Here is a 21,322-nt window from a genome sequence, read left to right as displayed (position 1 = left end):
GTCACAGGTAAATCACAGGTGAAAGTGCAGTGACCGAGACACCTTACGAGTCATACAGTGCTCGAGACTGGAGTCACTATCACAGACTCTGTGACAGTGTTACACCTGCGTGGTGTGTTGAGGTGAGGGTGTGCTTGCGGTACACACACCCAGTACAACGACCGGGTAGGACACTGCCCTTTTTATCCCTCCCTTACCTCCTCCACCCCCTCCCACATCCCTCCCTACGTCCCTGCCTCCCTTCTTAACCCAGGCACAGGGGAGGGCATACTACTGCCCTAAACCAGTTTGTTAAGGTCAGTGATCTTGAGGATCTTCACCAAGGACAGGTCGCTGCTGCTGCTGCTGCTGCTGCTGTTGCTGTTGCTACTACTGCTACTGTTGTTGCTGCTGCTGCTGCTGCTGTTGTTGCTACTACTGCTACTGTTGCTGCTGCTGCTGCTGTTGTTGCTACTACTGCTACTGTTGTTGCTGCTACTGCTGTTGTTGTTGCTGTTACTGCTGCTGCTATTGTTACTCTTGTTGTTGCTGCTGCTACTGTTACACCTGTGGTTGCTGCTGCTACTGCTGTTGCTGCTGCTCCTGCTACTGTTGTTGCTGCTGTTGTTTCTGCTATTGTTGTTGCTCCTTCTGTTGCTACTGTTGCTGCTACTGCTTCTGCTCGTGTTGTTTCTGCTACTGCTGCTGCTGTTGTTGCTGCTGCTGCTGTTGCTGTTGCTGCTGCTTGTGCTTCTGCTGGACCACCATATACATTGTGTCAACCTTTTTTTTCAGAGTTTGTCCTCTGGGTATGTTGCTGTCAGTGGCTTGTGTGTGTGTGTGTGTGTGTGTGTGTGTGTGTGTGTGTGTGTGTGTGTGTGTGTGTGTCCTAGGAGCGGGCGTGGGCGTGGGAGCGCCCGTCTCACGCCGGTCACAACGGAGGAAAAAATTAATGTAGAAACAGGGAATACTTCTGCATTGCGTTATCCCTTTACATGCGGATGTAGACGCTAGGTCTGTCAACAATAATGATCAACACACACACACACACACACACACACACACACACACACACACACACACACACACACACACACACACACACACACACTGCGAAAACCTGGAGCCACATGGGGGTCCCGAAACATGGAGAGCCAAGATGATGGATGTGGTACTTGAAAACCTCATGCATCAACATGTCAGGGACACAACCAGAGAGAGAGGGGAGGATGAGCCAGCAAGACTGGATCTTGTGTTCACCCTGAGCAGTTCGGACATTGAGGACATCACTTATGAGAGGCCCCTTGGAGCTAGCGATCATGTGGTTCTGAGTTTTGACTATATAGTAGAGTTACAAGTGGAGAAGGTAACAGGAACTGAAGGGGACATGCCAAACTATAAAAGGGGGGACTACACAGGTATGAGAAACTTCCTGCAGGAGGTTCAGTGGGACAGAGAAATGGTAGGAAAATCAGTAAACGAGATGATGGAATATGTGGCAACAAAGTGCAAGGAGGCAGAGGAAAGTTTTGTTCCCAAGGGAAACAGAAATAATAGGAAGACCAAAACGAGTCCTTGGTTTACCCGAAGGTGTAGGGAGGCAAAAACTAAGTGCAACAGAGAATGGAAAAGGTACAGGAGGCATAGGACCCAGGAAAACAAGGAGATTAGTAGAAGAGCCAGAAACGAGTATGCACAGTTAAGGAGGGAGGCCCAGCGACAGTATGAAAACGACATATCATCGAAAGTCAAATCTGACCCGAAACTGCTGTATAGCCACATTAGGAGGAAGACAACAGTCAAGGACCAGGTGATAAGGCTGAGGAAAGAAGGTGGAGAACTCACAAGAAGCGATCAAGAGGTATGTGAGGAGCTCAACACGAGATTTAAGGAAGTATTTACAGTAGAGACAGGAAGGACTCTGGGGGGACAGACCAGATGGGGACACCAGCAAGGAATACACCAACAAGTGTTGGACGACATACATACAGATGAGGAGGAGGTGAAGAAACTGCTAAGGGACATCGATACCTCAAAGGCAATGGGACCGGACAACATCTCCCCGTGGGTCCTTAGAGAGGGAGCAGATATGTTGTGTGTGCCACTTACCACAATCTTCAACACGTCCCTGGAAACGGGGCAACTACTTGAGGTATGGAAGACGGCAAATGTAGTTCCCATTTTTAAAAAAGGAGACAGAAAAGAGGCACTAAACTATAGACCTGTGTCATTGACGTGTATAGTATGCAAAATTATGGAGAAGATTATCAGGAGGAGAGTGGTGGAGCACCTGGAACGGAACAAGTGTATAAATGCCAACCAGCACGGATTCATGGAAGGCAAATCCTGTGTCACAAACCTTCTGGAGTTTTATGATAAAATAACAGAAGTAAGACACGAGAGAGAGGGGTGGGTTGATTGTATCTTCTTGGACTGCAAGAAGGCCTTTGTCACAGTTCCTCACAAGAGATTAGTGCAGAAGCTAGAGCATCAGGCGCATATAACAGGAAGGGCACTGCAATGGATCAGAGAATACCTGACAGGGAGGCAACAACGAGTCATGGTACGTAATGTATCACAGTGGGTACCTGTGACGAGCGGGGTCCCACAGGGGTCGGTCCTAGGACCAGTGCTATTTTTGGTATATGTGAACGACATGATGGAAGGGCTAGACTCAGAAGTGTCCCTGTTTGCAGATGATGTGAAGTTAATGAGGAGAATTAAATCTGATGAGGACCAGGCAGGACTTCAAAGAGACCTGGACAGACTGGACACATGGTCCAGCAAATGGCTTCTCGAATTTAATCCTGCCAAATGCAAAGTCATGAAGATAGGGGAAGGGCACAGAAGACCACAGACAGAGTATAGGCTAGGTGGCCAAAGACTGCAAACCTCACTCAAGGAGAAAGATCTTGGGGTAAGTATAACACCGAGCATGTCTCCGGAAGCACACATCAATCAGATAACTGCTGCAGCATATGGACGCCTGGCAAACCTGAGAACAGCATTCCGATACCTTAGTAAGGAATCGTTCAAGACACTGTACACCGTGTATGTCAGGCCCATACTGGAGTATGCAGCACCTGTTTGGAACCCGCACTTGATAAAGCACATCAAGAAACTAGAGAAAGTACAAAGGTTTGCCACAAGGTTAGTTCCAGAGCTAAGGGGAATGTCCTATGAAGAAAGATTAAGGGAAATCGGCCTGACGACACTGGAGGACAGGAGGGTCAGGGGAGACATGATAACGACATATAAAATACTGCGTGGAATAGACAAGGTGGACAAAGACAGGATGTTCCAGAGATGGGACACAGAAACAAGAGGCCGCAATTGGAAGTTGAAGACACAAATGAATCAGAGAGATATTAGGAAGTATTTCTTCAGTCATATAGTTGTAAGGCAGTGGACTAGCCTAGAAAATGACGTATGGAGGCAGGAACCATACACAGTTTTAAGACGAGGTTTGATAAAGCTCATGGAGCGGGGGGAGAGAGGACCCAGTAGCAACCGGTGAAGAGGCGGGGCCAGGAGCTAAGACTCGACCCCTGCAACCACAAATAGGTGAGTACACACACACACACACACACACACACACACACACACACACACACACACACACACACACACACACACACACACACACTTTCACTATCATAGCTATCACACACGTAGTGCTCAATATTCCTTCCTGGGCTGAGGTCTCTTCCGCATTCCGTAAGCGAGAACAACTGCTAGATATGTGCGTTCATTAATGCTATTATAATATAAAGATTTAAATTACCTAAATATTATTTGCTAATTGAAATTATTTTGTCTTCTCTTTGTACATGGCGTTTATAATTTACGCTGTAACGAGATGCGTGATTGTTTACGTTGTAACGAGATGCGTGATTGTTTACGTTGTAACGAGATTGTTTTCATTTACGTTGGAATGTGATTGGAAATTGTTTACGTATACAGATTGTTCTTCAACTCTATATATCCTTGGTTAGGCCGCATCTAGATTATGCTGCTCAGTTCTGGTCACCGTATTACAGAATGGATATAAATGCTCTGGAAAATGTACAAAGGAGGATGACAAAGTTGATCCCATGTATCAGAAATCTTGGTATAAACCTTGGTAATAAATACCGACAAGTTGGTTGTTGGGTTGGTGCTGCTTAAGCACCACCAACCCAACAACACAGGAGTCACATGATTTCATCGTCTACCCGTCCTCATCATAGGTAGAGGTTGTTTTGATAAAGACCTGCCTCGCATGGGCCAGCAGGCCTTCTACAGTGTTCCTCCATTCTTATGTTCTTATGACATTCCTCAGGTCACGTGCGTCACATCTCACTCTCCGCCTATATATATAATGTCTTTCTACCTCTGTATGTTAGAAATGATCAAGGTCCCAGGACCGAAACGTTTTCTAATAAATATGTCATAGTGTTTGCTTACGTGTCTTTCTAAACCATCAGAAATCTTCCCTATGAGGATAGACTGGGGGCCCTGAATCTGCACTCTCTAGAAAGGCGTAGAATTAGTGGGGATATGATTGAGGTGTATAAATGGAAAACAAGAATTAATAAAGGGGATGTAAGTGGAGTGCTGAAAATACCTAGCATTGACAGGACTCGCAGCAATGGTTTTAGGCTGGAAAAATTCAGATTCAGGAAGGATATAGGAAAGCACTGGTTTGGTAATAGAGTTGTGGATGAGTGGAACAAACTCCCGAGTACAGTTATAGAAGCTAAGACGTTGTGTAGTTTTAAAAATAGGTTGGATAAATACACGAGTGGGTGGGTTTGAGTTGGACCTGACTAGCTTGAGCTACTAGGTCAGATTCCGTGCTCCTTCCTTAAATGAATGTGACCTGACCTGACTAGGTTAAAGTATTCGCTTAAACCTGTGGAAGAATTGGACCTGCCTTGCATGGGCCAGTAGGCCTGCTGAAGTGTTCCTTCTTTCTTACGTTCTTACGTTCTTCTTTTGAATTTCCTAAGTGTTGAGGGTTGGCGCCTGTAGCTACAATTTTCCCCAATTACCCTCCACCTTTCTTTCTCCCCCTCATCTTTCTTTCTCCCCTCCCTCTTCTTTCCTTCCTTTCCCTCAATCTTCGTTTCGCCCTCTCTTACCTCTTACCTTCCTCTTTCATATATTCTCCCCGTATGTCTCACCCTTACCTCTCCTCCCCATCTCTGATATGCTCCCCTCTTTCCTCATCTCTCCCCACCTCCCTCTGTGACCCTCTTTCTCTCTCCTCACCTTACCCTTTGACCTGCTTCTCCAGTCTCCCCCACCTTCCCCTGTCATTCTCCCACCTCTCCTCTCCCAACCATCCCTCTCCCCACCTCCACTCTGAGTGGCTCTCTTGACTTTCACCCACGAGTGTGGTTGTCAGGGCCGCTGCCTCACACATGTGTAGAAAGAGAAATACTTTGTGTGTGTGTGTGTGTGTGTGTGTGTGTGTGTGTGTGTGTGTGTGTGTGTGTGTGTGTGTGTGTGTGTGTGTGTGTGTGTGTGTGTGTGTGATCATCTAGTAGTAATCACCTGATTGTAATCATGTCTGTGTTTGTATGTTTCTGACCTCTCTCTCTCTCTCTCTCTCTCTCTCTCTCTCTCTCTCTCTCTCTCTCTCTCTCTCTCTCTCTCTCTCTTTCGCTTTTACAGTTTTATGTTGTCTGCCTCTGTCATGCATTATCATATTTCGCTGAATTGTTTCACCTTCGACTCTGTTCCTCTTCTGTGTGATGCATTTGTCTGTTGCTCTGGCGCTGAAGGATACCAACTGCCCTGCAGGTACTCCTGGCTTGGTTTATAGCGGCCTCAGCTCACACACCGAGGGTCCGGGGATCGATCCCCAGCACGGGCGAAACGTCGGGCATGTTTCCTTATCTCTGTTTCCCCCTGTTGTTCACCTAGCAGTAAGTAGATACCTGGGTGCATGTTGTAGGTTGCATCCTGGGGGATGCGACCTCTCGAGTACCCTGCATGTTGCGATCATGTCTCCCACTGGTGCCTTCAGTCTTGTGGTGTCGTGAGGTTCGGTTTGTACTGTGTGTATGTGTGCTCGCCTATTTGTACCCACCTATTTGTGGTTACAGGGGTCGATTCAAAGCTCCTGGCCCCACCTCTTTGTTGGTCATTACTAGATCCACTCTCTCCATACTTCTAGAGCTTTATTGTACCTCGTGTGTGTGTGTACTCACCTAGTTGTGGTTGCAAGGGTCGAGTCATAGCTCCTGTCCCCGCCTCTTCACTGGCCGCTACCGGGTCACTCTCCCTGACCCATAAGCTTCATCATACGTGTGTGTGTGTGTGTGTGTGTGTGTGTGTGTGTGTGTGTGTGTGTGTGTGTGTGTGTGTGTGTGTGTGTGTGTGTGTGTGTGTGTGTGTGAACATCCTTCTCTAGTTTTCTCATTTCCTCTTCCATTCTCTGTGGCAGCTGTTTAACAGCAATTATTTTCCGTTCCATGTCTTCTTGTGTCGTACAGAACATATCCATTGCCTCAGGAAATTCCTCGTATATTTCGATACTTAATCTAGGTATAATTATTTCTTCCTCACTCTCTCTCTCTCATATATATATATATATATATATATATATATATATATATATATATATATATAAATTGAAGTGTTACCAGCTCCAAGATGCCCAGCCTTACTTTCACTTAACGTGGTAGGCAGTGTTGCCACCCCAGGCACGAAGGTACCCCAACATTCACTTTCTCCTGCACTATAGCAAGTGTGGGTCACCTTCCTCGTCACCTGCACGTCCACCTTCACTTTCTTTGACCACAGTGTTACTCAGGCACGCTCACGCCCTCGTGTGTTGCAGGCAACACTTGCTATGCAACTAACAGGGTGGTTCTCACCTATTACTGATGCTATCACTTCTACTACTAGTACTATCATTAGTATTAATACCACTACTAATACTATCACTATCAATACTACTAATACTACTATTAGTATCAATACTAATACTATCACTACTATTAACACTGCTACTAATACTACTATTTGTATTAATACTATCACTACTAATACTCCTTCTATCACTACTACTACTACTAATAATACTATCACTATTACTAATACTACTACTACTACTACTACTACTCCACCTACTTCTAACCTATTCTCCAATTAGATCGTACAATTTCCGCCCGGTCTAACATATTATAGAAGATTAATATACAAGGTTATTCTTGGTTGGATTAGGTTTTTACCTGGAGTCATTTCCGGAGGTCACTGCCCCTGCGACCCGGTCCAGACCAGGTTAGGTTAACATATCCCAGCCTATATTTATACAACATTAACCGTCAGTAACGGAATAAAAACAGTGGCACCTTACACATGGCAACCGGGATGGCGTTGTGCTGCGTCACGGCGTTCATGTTCTGGCGAATGCTTCAAAAAGATTGAAGGATGGGTTACCAGCGTCTTGCAAGGTGAGATGCGAGCGCCTTGTGAGAAGCCACACGTTCCAAACAACTTCCGTTTTCTACGGTCCAACCAGCTCCAGTTTTCTATGAAGTTCCAAACAGTTTCAGATTTCTTTGACGAAGGTCCAACAAGCTCCCGTTTTCTACGGCTCAACCAGCTCCCATGTTCTATAAATGACAATGCTGTTGCCAGCTGGCATGCATCTGATAGCTGGCATGTATAACATGACAGTGGCATGTATCACCTGACTGTTGGCATGTATCATCTGACAGCTGGCATGTATCACCTGACAGTTGGCATGTATCACCTGACAGTTGGCATGTATCACCTGATAGCTGACATGTATCACAGACCAGAGCAAGTAAGCATTCCCCCCTCCCTTCCCCAGGATTACCCTCCGGGGGTTTTGTAGATTTGATCCTGTTTACTGCTGCCACTCAGATGTTAGTCGAAATAGTTACTGCTGCCACTCAGAGTTTATTCGTAATTACTCGTGCCTATCAGAAGTTCATAATTACTTGTTCCGATCAGACATTATTCATAATTACTGCTGTAACCCAGAAATTATTTATAGCCGCTGGTGCCACTCAGAATAAATACTGTTCGTTTTATCAAAATTGGATACATTACGAATATAGTCATAGTCTTCTCGAGTGCTGTCTTCAAGAAGGCGCTGGACAGGTACCTGGTTCGTACGTCGGTTTGCGTGCGGCTAACAGTAACAGCCTGGCTGATCAGACCCTGATCCACCACGAGGCCTGGTCTCCGACCGAGCCGCGGGGGCGTTGACCCCCGAAACCCTCTCCACGTAGACTCCAAGTAATGTCATAGTCCATCACACTGGGTGAATTTCGTGCAGTGCTGAAATCTTTCAGTCTGAGTTTTTGAGTTTTCAGGAGATGAACGACGATGTTGACAGTTCCAATAAGAGGCTCATCAGCTTCGTCAACTTTAAATGTTTTACTCTCACCCGGGAGTCACCATCTCACCCGGGAGTCACCATCTCACCCGGGAGTCACCATCTCTCAGGATGAGAAATAACTCTTTATAATAAAAAGAATTATCCATCATCGCAGAGCGGTTATTGGACCTGGTTACCTGGGGCAACCAAAATAATATACAGGATAGAGATAAATAAAGACGAAGGGTAAATTTAGACAATATTGTATATCGAATAACATGTACACACATCAGTATGTTAGCATTGCAGATTCACTGTTGCAACAGCTTCTCGACATTTTAAACTTATGTCGAAGAATATGTAGTTGCACTAACCTGATGATAACCACTAAGTTGCCTTACATAACAATATTATATCAGAAAGGCCAAGTGGCTTGAGTAGTTTGCTGAGTAAGTTTATTTAGGTACAGGTACACATGAGTACAATTATCATACACAGTAACATATATTATTGTGACCACGAATGAGTGGTATTGATCAATAACAACACTGCACTAGCCAAGGACTCGAACCCATGCTGATTTGGCCTGCCTCATGGTCGGCGAAAACGCATGACACCCTAATCCACTGGACCATACTATCCTTAAGATTAAGGCAACCAGCGAAACTGGATGTTGTACTCCCTACCCAAGGACACACGATGGTGTGGATGACTCGAGGCTAATTTCATTCTAGTCCCTGTTTGGTGTACTAGATAAATAACAAAAAGGCACAATACCGTGACTGGAACGATACACAAAAAACCCGCACATAAAAGACAGAAGCTTACGACGACGTTTCGGTCCGACTTGGACCATTGACAAAGTCACACTAACAGAGGAGGAGCAGGACGGCTATATATAGGCAGGAAGAGGTGGAGGTAGTAGTAGTGGTAGTAGTAGTGGTAGTAGTAGTAGTAGTAGTAGTACAAGAATTGTACAATTGTACAATTCTTGTACTACTACTACTACTACTACTACCACTACTACTACCACTACTACTACCTCCACCTCTTCCTGCCTATATATAGCCGTCCTGCTCCTCCTCTGTTAGTGTGACTTTGTCAATGGTCCAAGTCGGACCGAAACGTCGTCGTAAGCTTCTGTCTTTTATGTGCGGGTTTTTTGTGGTGTACTAGTTCAACCAGCAGCATTTTATATATAAATTATCTAGGATAACCCCCAAAAAGTGAATGACTGATTTCCATTAAGTTTATTTAGGTACAGGTACTTATATGTGCAATTATCATACATAGTTTAAATTACTTAGGATAACCAAAAAAAAAGTCAGTGGCTTATTTCCACTGGGGTACTTGTAAGGACAAAAAAAAAAAAAAAAGGCAAACCATATTAATTCATATAGTTCCATATAAAGCACGGCATTCAGCACACATATACTACACTCACGCATATAGCACATACAAAATCAGATAAGCATACATACAATTGTACACACATGCCTACACACTCATCCAGTGGAAATAAGTCACTTAGGCTGGCTTTTTTGGGGGGTTTCCTAGGTAATCTACACATATGCTGCTATGTGTGATAATCTATGTAACTGTATTTATGTGTACCTGTACCTGGACAAACTTACAGAATGCATACAGTACAAACTCTTTCAGCACAGTCTTCTATGACCAAATTTGAGCGAGTTAAAGAAAACAAAAAAAATTCGGCGTGTCTGCTTCCCTTCTCTGGTAAGACTAAGCTATTCCGAGGTGAGCTGAGATGACCACCAACCCTGAGTTAAGGGAAAAGACATGACCATAAAGCATGAGCTAAGGACAGAACGACCAGCAGCTGTATGTTAAGGCGAACAGAACTCTGGCAGAGCTGACCATCCCTTTCCATGTTTGCGGAGTGTGACACACCGTCTTACCCACTATAAAAAAATAATGTTAAAGGTAACAATAATAATAATAATAATAATAATAATAATAATAATAATAATAATAATAATAATAATAATAAAGGTCCCCCTTCAGAGGGATACCTAAATAATAATAATTTTTTTTTATTTTTTATCACACCGGCCGATTCCCACCAAGGCAGGGTGGCCCGAAAAAGAAAAACTTTCACCATCATTCACTCCATCACTGTCTTGCCAGAAGGGTGCTTTACACTACAGTTTTTAAACTGCAACATTAACACCCCTCCTTCAGAGTGCAGGCACTGTACTTCCCATCTCCAGGACTCAAGTCCGGCCTGCCGGTTTCCCTGAATCCCTTCATAAATGTTACTTTGCTCACACTCCAACAGCACGTCAAGTATTAAAAACCATTTGTCTCCATTCACTCCTATCAAACACGCTCATAGATAATGTATCTGCCATAATATATTAGTTTTAGTGGATGGAGTGTCAATGTAAATCCCAATTATTTAGACACCATTACTAACAGATTACGTATGCTTCATGACTAACTCACCATGGAGAGTTATTCCACCAGAAACCGTTGAAAATTAAGAGGAACTAACAATTGTAAACTAATAACTGTGACTAATTTGTGATGTATATCTTCATTGTCTCTTGTGAGCCAGTTCATGCAGCAAGACTTTTTTTACTGTCTCTTTATTGAAGCGACTGACAAGTTTGGTTAAAAGAAAAGTTTTACTAAATAAAATCGAGGCATTTATTAACCCCATGATAAAGATTCGAGATGTAACAACAGCGACCAGCATCGTTCAAAGGTACATAGTTCTGAGTTGTGAAGAGCACTCTGACCTGGGAAGTCATTTAAAGCTCTTGGCAATAAGAAAAATATACAGTACACATAGTAACATACAAAGGGAAATTAACTACAAAAACTAATAGGAATAAAACACACAAGATGGATCAATACTATCACACCAAGCAGAACACCAGTATTTGTTGAAAATATCATTAAATTATTAATGTCAGAAGATTCTCTAAAAGGTCCATGAGATCCCTACAGCCACCCCGGTAATTACAACAGCCAGGGCGAAAGCGAAAAAGATATGTCGAAGGCAAAATTTTAAAATGTGTTGTATAGTCAGCTCCACCACAAGTTATACAGAGGGAAGCAGGTGTACCTGTTACCAGGTGGCTGTGAGAGGTGTGTTCTCGATCCTCAGTTGGTAAAGTCGTCTCGAGTTGATGATCAATAAATACCCATGTGTTGCTGAAACCTGAGTAGCTTGCTTCTCGTCTGTAGGGCCCACCAGTTTCGCCTCTTTCCCAGGACATATTTATGAATGTTGGCCATGACGCCACTGTCGTAAGACAATAAGTATTATAGAGCGAGTTTGTTAGAGTGGCCTTCGTCTCTGCATTTGTCCGTTCATTTCCCGGGACACCAGCGTGGCTTTGGTATACCGGGCCAAGGCAAACAGAACACGTTGGGAATCTGGGTGGACAGTGAATCGAGATCCAACTAAGCCAGCTATCAGGACGAGAGCTGTGATGGTTGCGTGGAGCTCTGAACTGAACACAGAGAACTAGTCTGCTAACTGTGCACAATACGAGTTATCACTCTGGTAAAACTGAACGCTCGTCACTCCGTTTTCGAAATAGGCTGTGACGACCAATAATTTTTTTTAGCATACTGCCTAATGTTATCGCAAGAAGAATGCATGTTCTAGTCTTAGGTATTTAGAATCCAGAGATAGTTTATGTTTCAAGGAGTGGTTGTGGTTGAAACCCACGCTCATGTAGCCATGAAGGCTCCAATAATATTGTTCCAAATACTTATACTTAAGCACTAACAACGTTAGCATGGGCCACCACTGTGACCAAATATGCAAAATTTTATGGAAAATTATCCCCTAGCATGACCAGCGACCAGATCTAGCACTAGGTCATTCACTGCCACTGTCGATAATTCTAGAAAAATCGCGTTGAACGACTGTAAAGAACTGAACGATTATCTCGAATCATTGAAGAAACACACTGGCGGGAGACTGTTACATAGAAAGTTGCATCTGTGATCACAGTGGTGACCCGTTTTAACTTCTCTAATATAAAAATGTACCTAGTTGTAGGAACATGTAGCCTTCATGGTCCAGTGGCTGTGACCATCTAGGGCTGCCTAGATGTCTGCCTGAACCCTGCCACTCCTACAATAGTTTACATTTGTTCATTAATATTTTATCGAATCATGATTACATCTGTGTTTTCAAGACATTTATATATTTTAGACATATTTACATGTATTGTAACCACACTGACGAGTAATGCACACGTTTATAAATATTCTAGATATATCTAAAATTTTACACGTATTCTAAACAGTATTACACAGATTGTAAACATGTTTGCGCGATTTATAGAATTGTTTATAGTAACAACTACACTACATCAGGGTGTGGGATACACCCTCCGTAATTTGCCTGGAATACAAACAAAAGTGGTAGTAATGACAGTTTTGCGACCGGACGTATTTTACTTCAGATCCTTGAAACCTGCCGCTGTGTCCCACACTATTTCCATGGCCTTCCATCTGCGTTGTTTATGTAAGAAATTTTTTTTTTTTTATTATCACACCGGCCGATTCCCACCAAGGCGGGGTGGCCCGAAAAAGAAAAACTTTCACCATCATTCACTCCATCACTGTCTTGCCAGAAGGGTGCTTTACACTACAGTTTTTAAACTGCAACATTAACACCCCTCCTTCAGAGTGCAGGCACTGTACTTTCCATCTCCAGAACTCAAGTCCGGCCTGCCGGTTTCCCTGAATCCCTTCATAAATGTTACTTTGCTCACACTCCAACAGCACGTCAAGTATTAAAAACCATTTGTCTCCATTCACTCCTATCAAACACGCTCACGCATGCCTGCTGGAAGTCCAAGCCCCTCGCACACAAAACCTCCTTTACCCCCTCCCTCCAACCCTTCCTAGGCCGACCCCTACCCCGCCTTCCTTCCACTACAGACTGATACACTCTTGAAGTCATTCTGTTTCGCTCCATTCTCTCTACATGTCCGAACCACCTCAACAACCCTTCCTCAGCCCTCTGGACAACAGTTTTGGTAATCCCGCACCTCCTCCTAACTTCCAAACTACTAATTCTCTGCATTATATTCACACCACACATTGCCCTCAGACATGACATCTCCACTGCCTCCAGCCTTCTCCTCGCTGCAACATTCATCACCCACGCTTCACACCCATATAAGAGCGTTGGTAAAACTATACTCTCATACATTCCCCTCTTTGCCTCCAAGGACAAAGTTCTTTGTCTCCACAGACTCCTAAGTGCACCACTCACTCTTTTTCCCTCATCAATTCTATGATTCACCTCATCTTTCATAGACCCATCCGCTGACACGTCCACTCCCAAATATCGGAATACGTTCACCTCCTCCATACTCTCTCCCTCCAATCAGATATTCAATCTTTCATCACCTAATCTTTTTGTTATCCTCATAACCTTACTCTTTCCTGTATTCACCTTTAATTTTCTTCTTTTGCACACCCTACCAAATTCATCCACCAATCTTCCGTCCTCGCTCCCTCGCCTCCACCTTTTCAGCACTTCCACCTTTCGACCAGCTCGCAGGAAACGAAATGGACTTAAAACAGCGAGTACAAGGTCTGCGTGCGTGTTTACGCTTGTGTGATTGTGCAGTCATCTAGTTACAATCATCTACTTGAGTTAGTAGTTTTTGGAGCTTTCCTGACTTCCTGTTAACTGCGTTTATCTGCATGTACCTGGTTTAATTTTGTAGCTGTGTGTTCTTGTTCGTTCTTCCATGTGGCGCACTAGTGTTCTCCAAGTCCTTACTCCCCAGACACTGGAGAAACACTTTTTAGCATTCCTATGAGTCATCTATCGCAACTCCTACTTCTGGCTGTGCGTAATGCAGATAAGTGTGTACCTTCTCTCTTCCTTTGAATATCTTGTATATCGTAATCATGTCTTCCCTGCTGTCTTCCCTATTGTAGTGTCATGAGGTTCGGTACATAGGGTCGTTCTCCGTGGCTCTAGTTCCACAGCTCCGGTACCAGTCTTGTTGCAGTTCTTTGGACTTTTCCTTTATCGTGTTTGAATAGTCTTGGGCTCGACGCCTGTGTTGAGTATTCTAGATCTGTTCTGATATATATTGTGGAGGGTAGTGAGTGCTGCCTTATAAAGGGCTTCCTGTATACTAGTATTCTTTAGTTTGCTATGTTATCATACGTGGCAGAGGTTGTATGAATTGTGTGTGTGTGTGTGTGTGTGTGTGTGTGTGTGTGTGTGTGTGTGTGTGTGTGTGTTTTGATTATTTTTTTGTCATCAATTTGTAGCAGCAGAAGCAGAGCAGAGGTCTGCTTGTAGTGCCTCGTCTTTAGAAATATTTTCATCACATTTTCGTCTTACATAACCAATAACTATGGCACTTCCTCCTTGCTCTTTTAAATCACTGCACTCATCTACCACTCTGTGAAGAAACTTACTGTTGTTTTCCCTTTGGCTTCATCTTTTTTTCCGAATTTGTCACCACTAAAGACTCTTATCACTCCTGTTGTAGGTACCAAGAAGTCTCCTTTAATTATATTCAACTTCTTTATATAATCTTATCTTTCGTTATCATATCTCCTCTGTTCCTCTTAGTGCTAACAACCTTCCATTATATTATTTTTCTGGTAGTCATTTTTCATTTTTGGGGGGACATTAATTTTGGCCTATCATGTGTTAATGTGTTGATAATATGTGTTGATAACATGTGTTGACAACATGTGTTGATAACATGTGTTGATAACGTGTTGATAACGTGTGTTGATAACGTGTTGATAACATGTGTTGATAACAGCTTCTTAATTCATCATACCAATATTTGAAAAGTACTTCAAAGAGTGTCAGTGTAGCACACCAGTGTCTTACAATTTCATTCACATGATCTTCCATCGACATACTTTTGTTAATTTCTCCAAGATTTTTCTCTCTTGATGTTTTCTTTATCCTATTATACAGACTATATTCCTTTAGAGGAACGATTTCGCTTTTTAGTATTTCCATTACATGGCATTTATCTATATTCAGTTCCAGCTATATTTATCACTATATTTATCACTGTTTGCTCAATTTGTCCTATTCATCCTGTGGTGATTTACTGTCCCTTTTATTATTTGACCTAAGATTTTGTATCGCCTCCTATAAGTAAGTTTATTTATGTACAGGTACACATAAGTATAGTTATCGTACATAGTAACATACGTGTAAATTCGGATAATCCCAGAAAAGCCAGAGTGATTTATTTCCATTGAGATATTCATAAAGTCTTCGATTCCTTCTTGCAAGTCACTTACATATATAAATTAAAAACATCGGAGTACAGATCCTTACGGTACCCCACTGGTGACATTTCCCATGAGGGCATTTTTTTTCCTCTTACAACTGTTTGAGGTTTCCTCTCAGAAGAAAATATCTCTTATTAATTGCGGTAGTTTACCCTTTAATCCCTTCCATATTTTGCAATTTTCAACTTAGTCTTTTATGGGGAACTATTCTAGCACGACTCACGAAATCGTAGTGACACGACTGCAAACAAACCATAACTCGGGTGGGGCTTGAACCCGCGGTCAGAAAGTCGTAGAATTTCAGACCGACGCGTTATCCACTGGGCCAGCTGTCTACAGTAAAATTTATCCAACTAAGTACATTTATACACCATAGATGCAAGTTTTTCCAGGCAAATCTCCCGCCAGCGTGGCCGTGACGGACTTTAGCTCAAGTTCCTTCAAAGCCGTCATCATGACGTACCAGCAGTCTACCACTGTCAAGAAAAGTTTTCTGTTGCCCTTTCGGTTCCGTTGTTTTATCTGTTTAAATCTATCATTAGTGTTAATATAATCATTGGGACTGCTACCTGTTCGTAATCACACCCTCTTGTTCGACCTGTTAGGGAGGGAGGGAGAGAGAGAGAGAGAGAGAGAGAGAGAGAGAGAGAGAGAGAGAGAGAGAGAGAGAGAGAGAGAGAGAGAGAGAGAGAGAGAGAGAGAGAGAGAGCATTATTACTCTTGAACAAAAACAATTTTTTTTTTACTCCGGGTGTATATTAGTGACTTACCTCACCATCATGTCTGATAAGAGGTGTTCAAGTGGTCTGTCTGACATTTCTCGACGAGAAGAACACATTAGAGGTGCTCCAACTTAAGTCAAGTTTTAACAAATATTTCGATTTCCAGATACAGACTGTGGGAACTTTTTCTCGGTGTTTTTATTATTATTATTATTATTATATTATTATTATTATTATATTATTATTATTATTATATTATTATTTTCCAGGATTGCTACGTTGTGCGGTGATATGGGAACCCAGCACTGACACGTGAGTACTGGTAATTATGTGTAAGATTAGCATGTGTGCACTGGTAGGTGTTGGTTAGATTAACACTCGTGTACTGGTAGATCACTAAGATATGTGTACTGGCTGAGTTTTTATAAGAGCAACACCAGTGCACGTCTTACTAAGTTTGTTTTCTTACGAAGTTCCCAACGTCAGTGTCTTAACGCTTTCCCTAAACTTACAAATGTAATTTTCTTTGAGTTACGTTAGACTAGGTTAAGTTAAATTACGTTAAGATAGGTTTAGCTACGTTTGGACAGGTTAGGTTACGTTCGATTGAGTTAGGCTAAATTAGGCTAGGTTACATTAGGTTAATCTTAATTATATTAGGTTAGGTTAGGTAAGGTTTACCTATGTTAGGTAATGTTGGATTAAGTTAGCATGAGTAAGGTTAATTTAAGATTGAATTAGGTTACATATACCTATAAAAACAAATACCGGAGTGCAAATAAGAAAATAAAAATATGTCAGCGGTACAGTCTGGCGACGAGGCTGCATTAATGTTGGTAGAATTACCGACAATATGTTAAGTAAGAGGACACTAATGTAATTAATGTGACATATTATTGTGGCAACGTTTCGGTCTCCAGGGGCTTTATCAAACCGGTTTGATAAAGCACCTGGAGAGCGAAACGTTGCCACAATAAAATGTCGCATTAGTTGCATTTGTGTCCTTTTACTTGGCAGCGAGGTGACTGAAGGTAGCCAGGCAACGTTCAAATCTGTACGATCGTCACTGATGGTGCTAGAAAGGCTTCAAAATTATTTTTTTCCCCGTATAGATTAATTTAGTCATTTATTTTTATCACCACCATCATTACCACTATTCTTCGTCTTCATTATTATTATTATTATTATTATTATTATTATTATTATTATTATTATATGAAGTAGGTATGGTAAGAAACAAGTGATTGGAACTCTGACCGTGGTCTGTTTATGCAAATCGCTGTTAAGCCCGTGAGGGTCAATGAGCGCAAGGAATGGTGCGGGCTCGAATATCCGTCTTATTATTACGGGACAGACATGTTACGTCACTAATCCAACACTCTCCTGCCGTCCAAGAATATACATTCCCCACTTACCCCGTCCCCCTCCGTCCCGTCTCTCACCTGTCACCCGTCACAGAACTGCAGCAGGTTCGCGAGTCAGGATTTACCGTCTCCCAATCTGTGTATACAGATATTTCTCTACTTTGCCTTTATCTACTTCACTGCCGTAGATAGTATGCATATCCAGGGTATTAGAGAGAGTGTGTGTGTGTGTGTGTGTGTGTGTGTGTGTGTGTGTGTGTGTGTGTGTGTGTGTGTGTGTGTGTGTGTGTGTGTGTGTGTGTGTGTCTGTGTGACGATGTTCAGGGGTTCTGGCAGAACCTGGCAGGCAGTACGACCTGTCTGCCACTTTCCACTCTGCATGCTTCACGTTCTCTGCCTTGACAGCGTCTGGCAGACCCACCTCGCGGAAGATATGACGCTTCCTGGAGTTACATTTTGAAGATAATCTCAGGTGGGTTACCTGCTTGTTCTGCTTGCGGACATCTTCATCCAGGTGTGTTACAAACATTTTGTAAGTTGCTGTTACTGAGACGGAGGTTTATTTCTTTCAGAATCCTGAGATTATTGACAAGTAATGGCGTTTATTATGTCTGGGTCTTTTCCCTCTCAAATTCAACACACTGCTTCAAGAGTAGGTATGATAAAGGCCTAAGAAGCCAGAAAACAGTGGTGCTGATCACGACGGTCTAGGAGGCAGGGTCAGGAGCTGAGTCTCGACCTCCGCCAGCACATCTCCATGATCACATGAATGAATGCATTCACAAACACATACACGTACATTCATGCACATACAAAAAAAGGACAGATGTCTGTCAGCAAGTGCCTTTGACAACCAGTAACTAACACACAGACAGACAAACAGACACACACACACACACATCCAACATACACACATCCAACATACACACATCTACACACACACACATCCACACACACACATCCACACACACACACATCCAACACACACACACATCCAACACACACACACATCCACACACACACACATCCAACACACACACACATCCAACACACACACATCCACACATACACGAGACACACATAAACAGCATAACATCAGTGATACACCGCTACCAAATGCAGCAACCACCACCACCTTCAAGAAAGTGAGCTGGAAAATCTTCAAGACGCTGTGAGTACCTTCCAGAGGAGTGCTCAAGCAGCCAACATGGGAGTGAAAACCAGTCCTAGCAAAGTAAATGAAAAATTAACTCATGACCTTCGACAGCAAATTTATCCTTCAGCTACGGAACGTGGATCTTATAAATCTCTAAACAGCGGGTAAATCTTGCGATTTTCTGCTCACGTACGGTACATGTACTTAGAGAGTGTTCCAGGGGCCAACCCCCCCTCCCGCAGCCCAGTCCTTGACCAGGCCTCATTATTTGCTTTCCAGCGTGTTTCCAAAGGGTTCTTGTGGTGTTTCCTTTCCAATTTCCCTTAGTAAGAGGGAGGGACGGGAAGCCTTCCTGCGAGAGTAGGTGTTCTCAGAGATGATAAGCTCACGGAAGCTGATGCCTATACCACAGCTGGGGCTCACTGACCCACACGGGATTACCACCTTAAAAGAATAATAATAATGATAATTATAATAATACTCACGAGGGTTTCTACACAACATTACATCAATTTTGTTATTTATATGCAAATTGCAGACATTTTAAATGCGTCAGCAGACGCCTCAGATCGTGTTGAAACGTCGAAATATACAATAAAAACTATTTTTTTTAGTCATCCACGTTTCAGTAGGCGACTGTATTTAATAAATAGCTGTTGAAAGGGTAAAAGGAAAGCATGCTTTAACTGTAGTTAAATTTGTGAAATGCGTGTAGAGAAGTGGATAATATAGCAGTCTTGTTCACGCAGCTGGAGGCCAGAGCAGTGCAGAGAGAAACATTCAGGAGTGCAGAGAGATTTCATGAGGTGTTAAGAGAATGTCTCAAGATATTTGGGGCCAAATGCGAGAAGGAATACATTGGGAGACCTGAAGGTTCAAGTGGGAGACACATAACCGAGGGACAGCCTCGGGTATGTGATAACCGAGGGACAGCCTCGGGTATGTGATAACCCGGGTAACCTTATAATTTAAGCTTGATTAGAGAGAGGTTTGGTAATAAGCGCTTGAGGCGTGATGAAGCGCACGTTGAGCGCAGTCTGCTGGAACATGTATTAGCGGATAGAAGAACGTACAGCATAATCTGACTATATATAATTTTGGAGTATGAAGGTGATTTTGTCAGTGGGTGAAATAGTGGCGGCAGTGAAAGAATTGTTGAAATTATGATTAAGAGAGAGAGAGAGAGAGAGAGAGAGAGAGATAGAGAGAGAGAGAGAAATTCATTTTGACAAGCATAGACAAAGAAATTTCGTGCGTGAAGATGAATACGATTTGTTAGAAAGGAAGAGGCAGAAGTAAATAAGAAGTGGGTGATGCAGTGAGCAGTAAGACAAACTATTATTGGCTCAGCGGTGTTTCCCTCTGTGTATACTTTTTATCAAGTCACAGGGCGAAACAATGTCCCCCAGTAAAGCTTGTTATGGAAAGTTTTTTTTTCCACTCTTGTCGTCATTACACAAGTTGGATCAAAGTTAAGCGTAGAAAAAAAAGATCAAAGATAATATGTATGTATGTATGAATGTATATGTATTTATGTAAGTAATGACTGAGCTATACACTGACCGTATTGGTAGTCCATTCGAATTACCCACATTCCTTAGTACAGTATGTATGTATGTATTTATGTATGGTAAATATAAGGAAAGTATTATTAAAAACAAAAAAACGTGATTACAAAGAAACGAAGCTGACAAAACAGGGAAGATAAAGTGTAGGATGAGCGTTTGAAACATGTAAGTGAACAAGCAGGGAAGGTCGTGCGTCCAGTGTTTATATTGACACATGTAAGTGAACAAGCAGGGAAGGTCGTGCGTCCAGTGTTTATATTGACACATGTAAGTGAACAAGCAGGGAAGGTCGTGCGTCCAGTGTTTATATTGACACATGTAAGTGAACAAGCAGGGAAGGTCGTGCGTCCAGTGTTTATATTGACACATGTAAGTGAACAAGCTGGGAAGGTCGTGCGTCCAGTGTTTATATTGACACATGTAAGTGAACAAGCAGGGAAGAGCGTACGTCCAGTGTTTATATTGACACATGTAAGTGAACAAGCAGGGAAGGTCGTGCGTCCAGTGTTTATATTGACACATGTAAGTGAACAAGCTGGGAAGGTCGTGCGTCCAGTGTTTATATTGACACATGTAAGTGAACAAGCAGGGAAGGTCGTGCGTCCAGTGTTTATATTGACACATGTAAGTGAACAAGCAGGGAAGAGCGTACGTCCAGTGTTTATATTGACACATGTAAGTGAACAAGCAGGGAAGGTCGTGCATCCAGTGTTTATATTGACACATGTAAGTGAACAAGCAGGGAAGGTCGTGCGTCCAGTGTTTATATTGACACATGTAAGTGAACAAGCAGGGAAGAGCGTGCGTCCAGTGTTTATATTGACACATGTAAGTGAACAAGCAGGGAAGAGCGTGCGTCCAGTGTTTATATTGACACATGTAAGTGAACAAGCAGGGAAGGTCGTGCGTCCAGT

The 21,322-nt window shown here is 42.8% G+C and overlaps 2 protein-coding genes across 10 annotated transcripts in view; one reads left to right on the top strand and one right to left on the bottom strand.

Moving 5' to 3' along the window:
* Window positions 1–21,322, top strand: part of LOC128690841 (solute carrier family 35 member G1) — a 380,509-nt gene that overhangs the window by 168,361 nt on the left and 190,826 nt on the right. For 7 of the 8 annotated variants that reach the window (XM_053779582.2, XM_053779581.2, XM_053779586.2 and 4 more), the window contains one exon: window positions 16,590–16,632. The gene's annotated coding sequence lies outside the window, so the exon portion shown is untranslated. Of the gene's footprint in view, window positions 1–16,589; window positions 16,633–18,089; window positions 18,157–21,322 lie in introns of all 8 variants that reach the window. The other variant, XM_070088222.1, reaches the window with a different exon arrangement.
* LOC128690729 (carbohydrate sulfotransferase 3-like) overlaps window positions 1–21,322 on the bottom strand; it is a 330,456-nt gene that overhangs the window by 207,135 nt on the left and 101,999 nt on the right. The gene's annotated exons all lie outside the window — the stretch shown is intronic.

The sequence above is a fragment of the Cherax quadricarinatus genome, chromosome 24 (genome assembly GCF_038502225.1).
Source record: "Cherax quadricarinatus isolate ZL_2023a chromosome 24, ASM3850222v1, whole genome shotgun sequence".
NCBI lineage: Eukaryota > Metazoa > Arthropoda > Malacostraca > Decapoda > Parastacidae > Cherax > Cherax quadricarinatus.
This window is presented reverse-complemented; position numbering and strand designations above follow the sequence as displayed.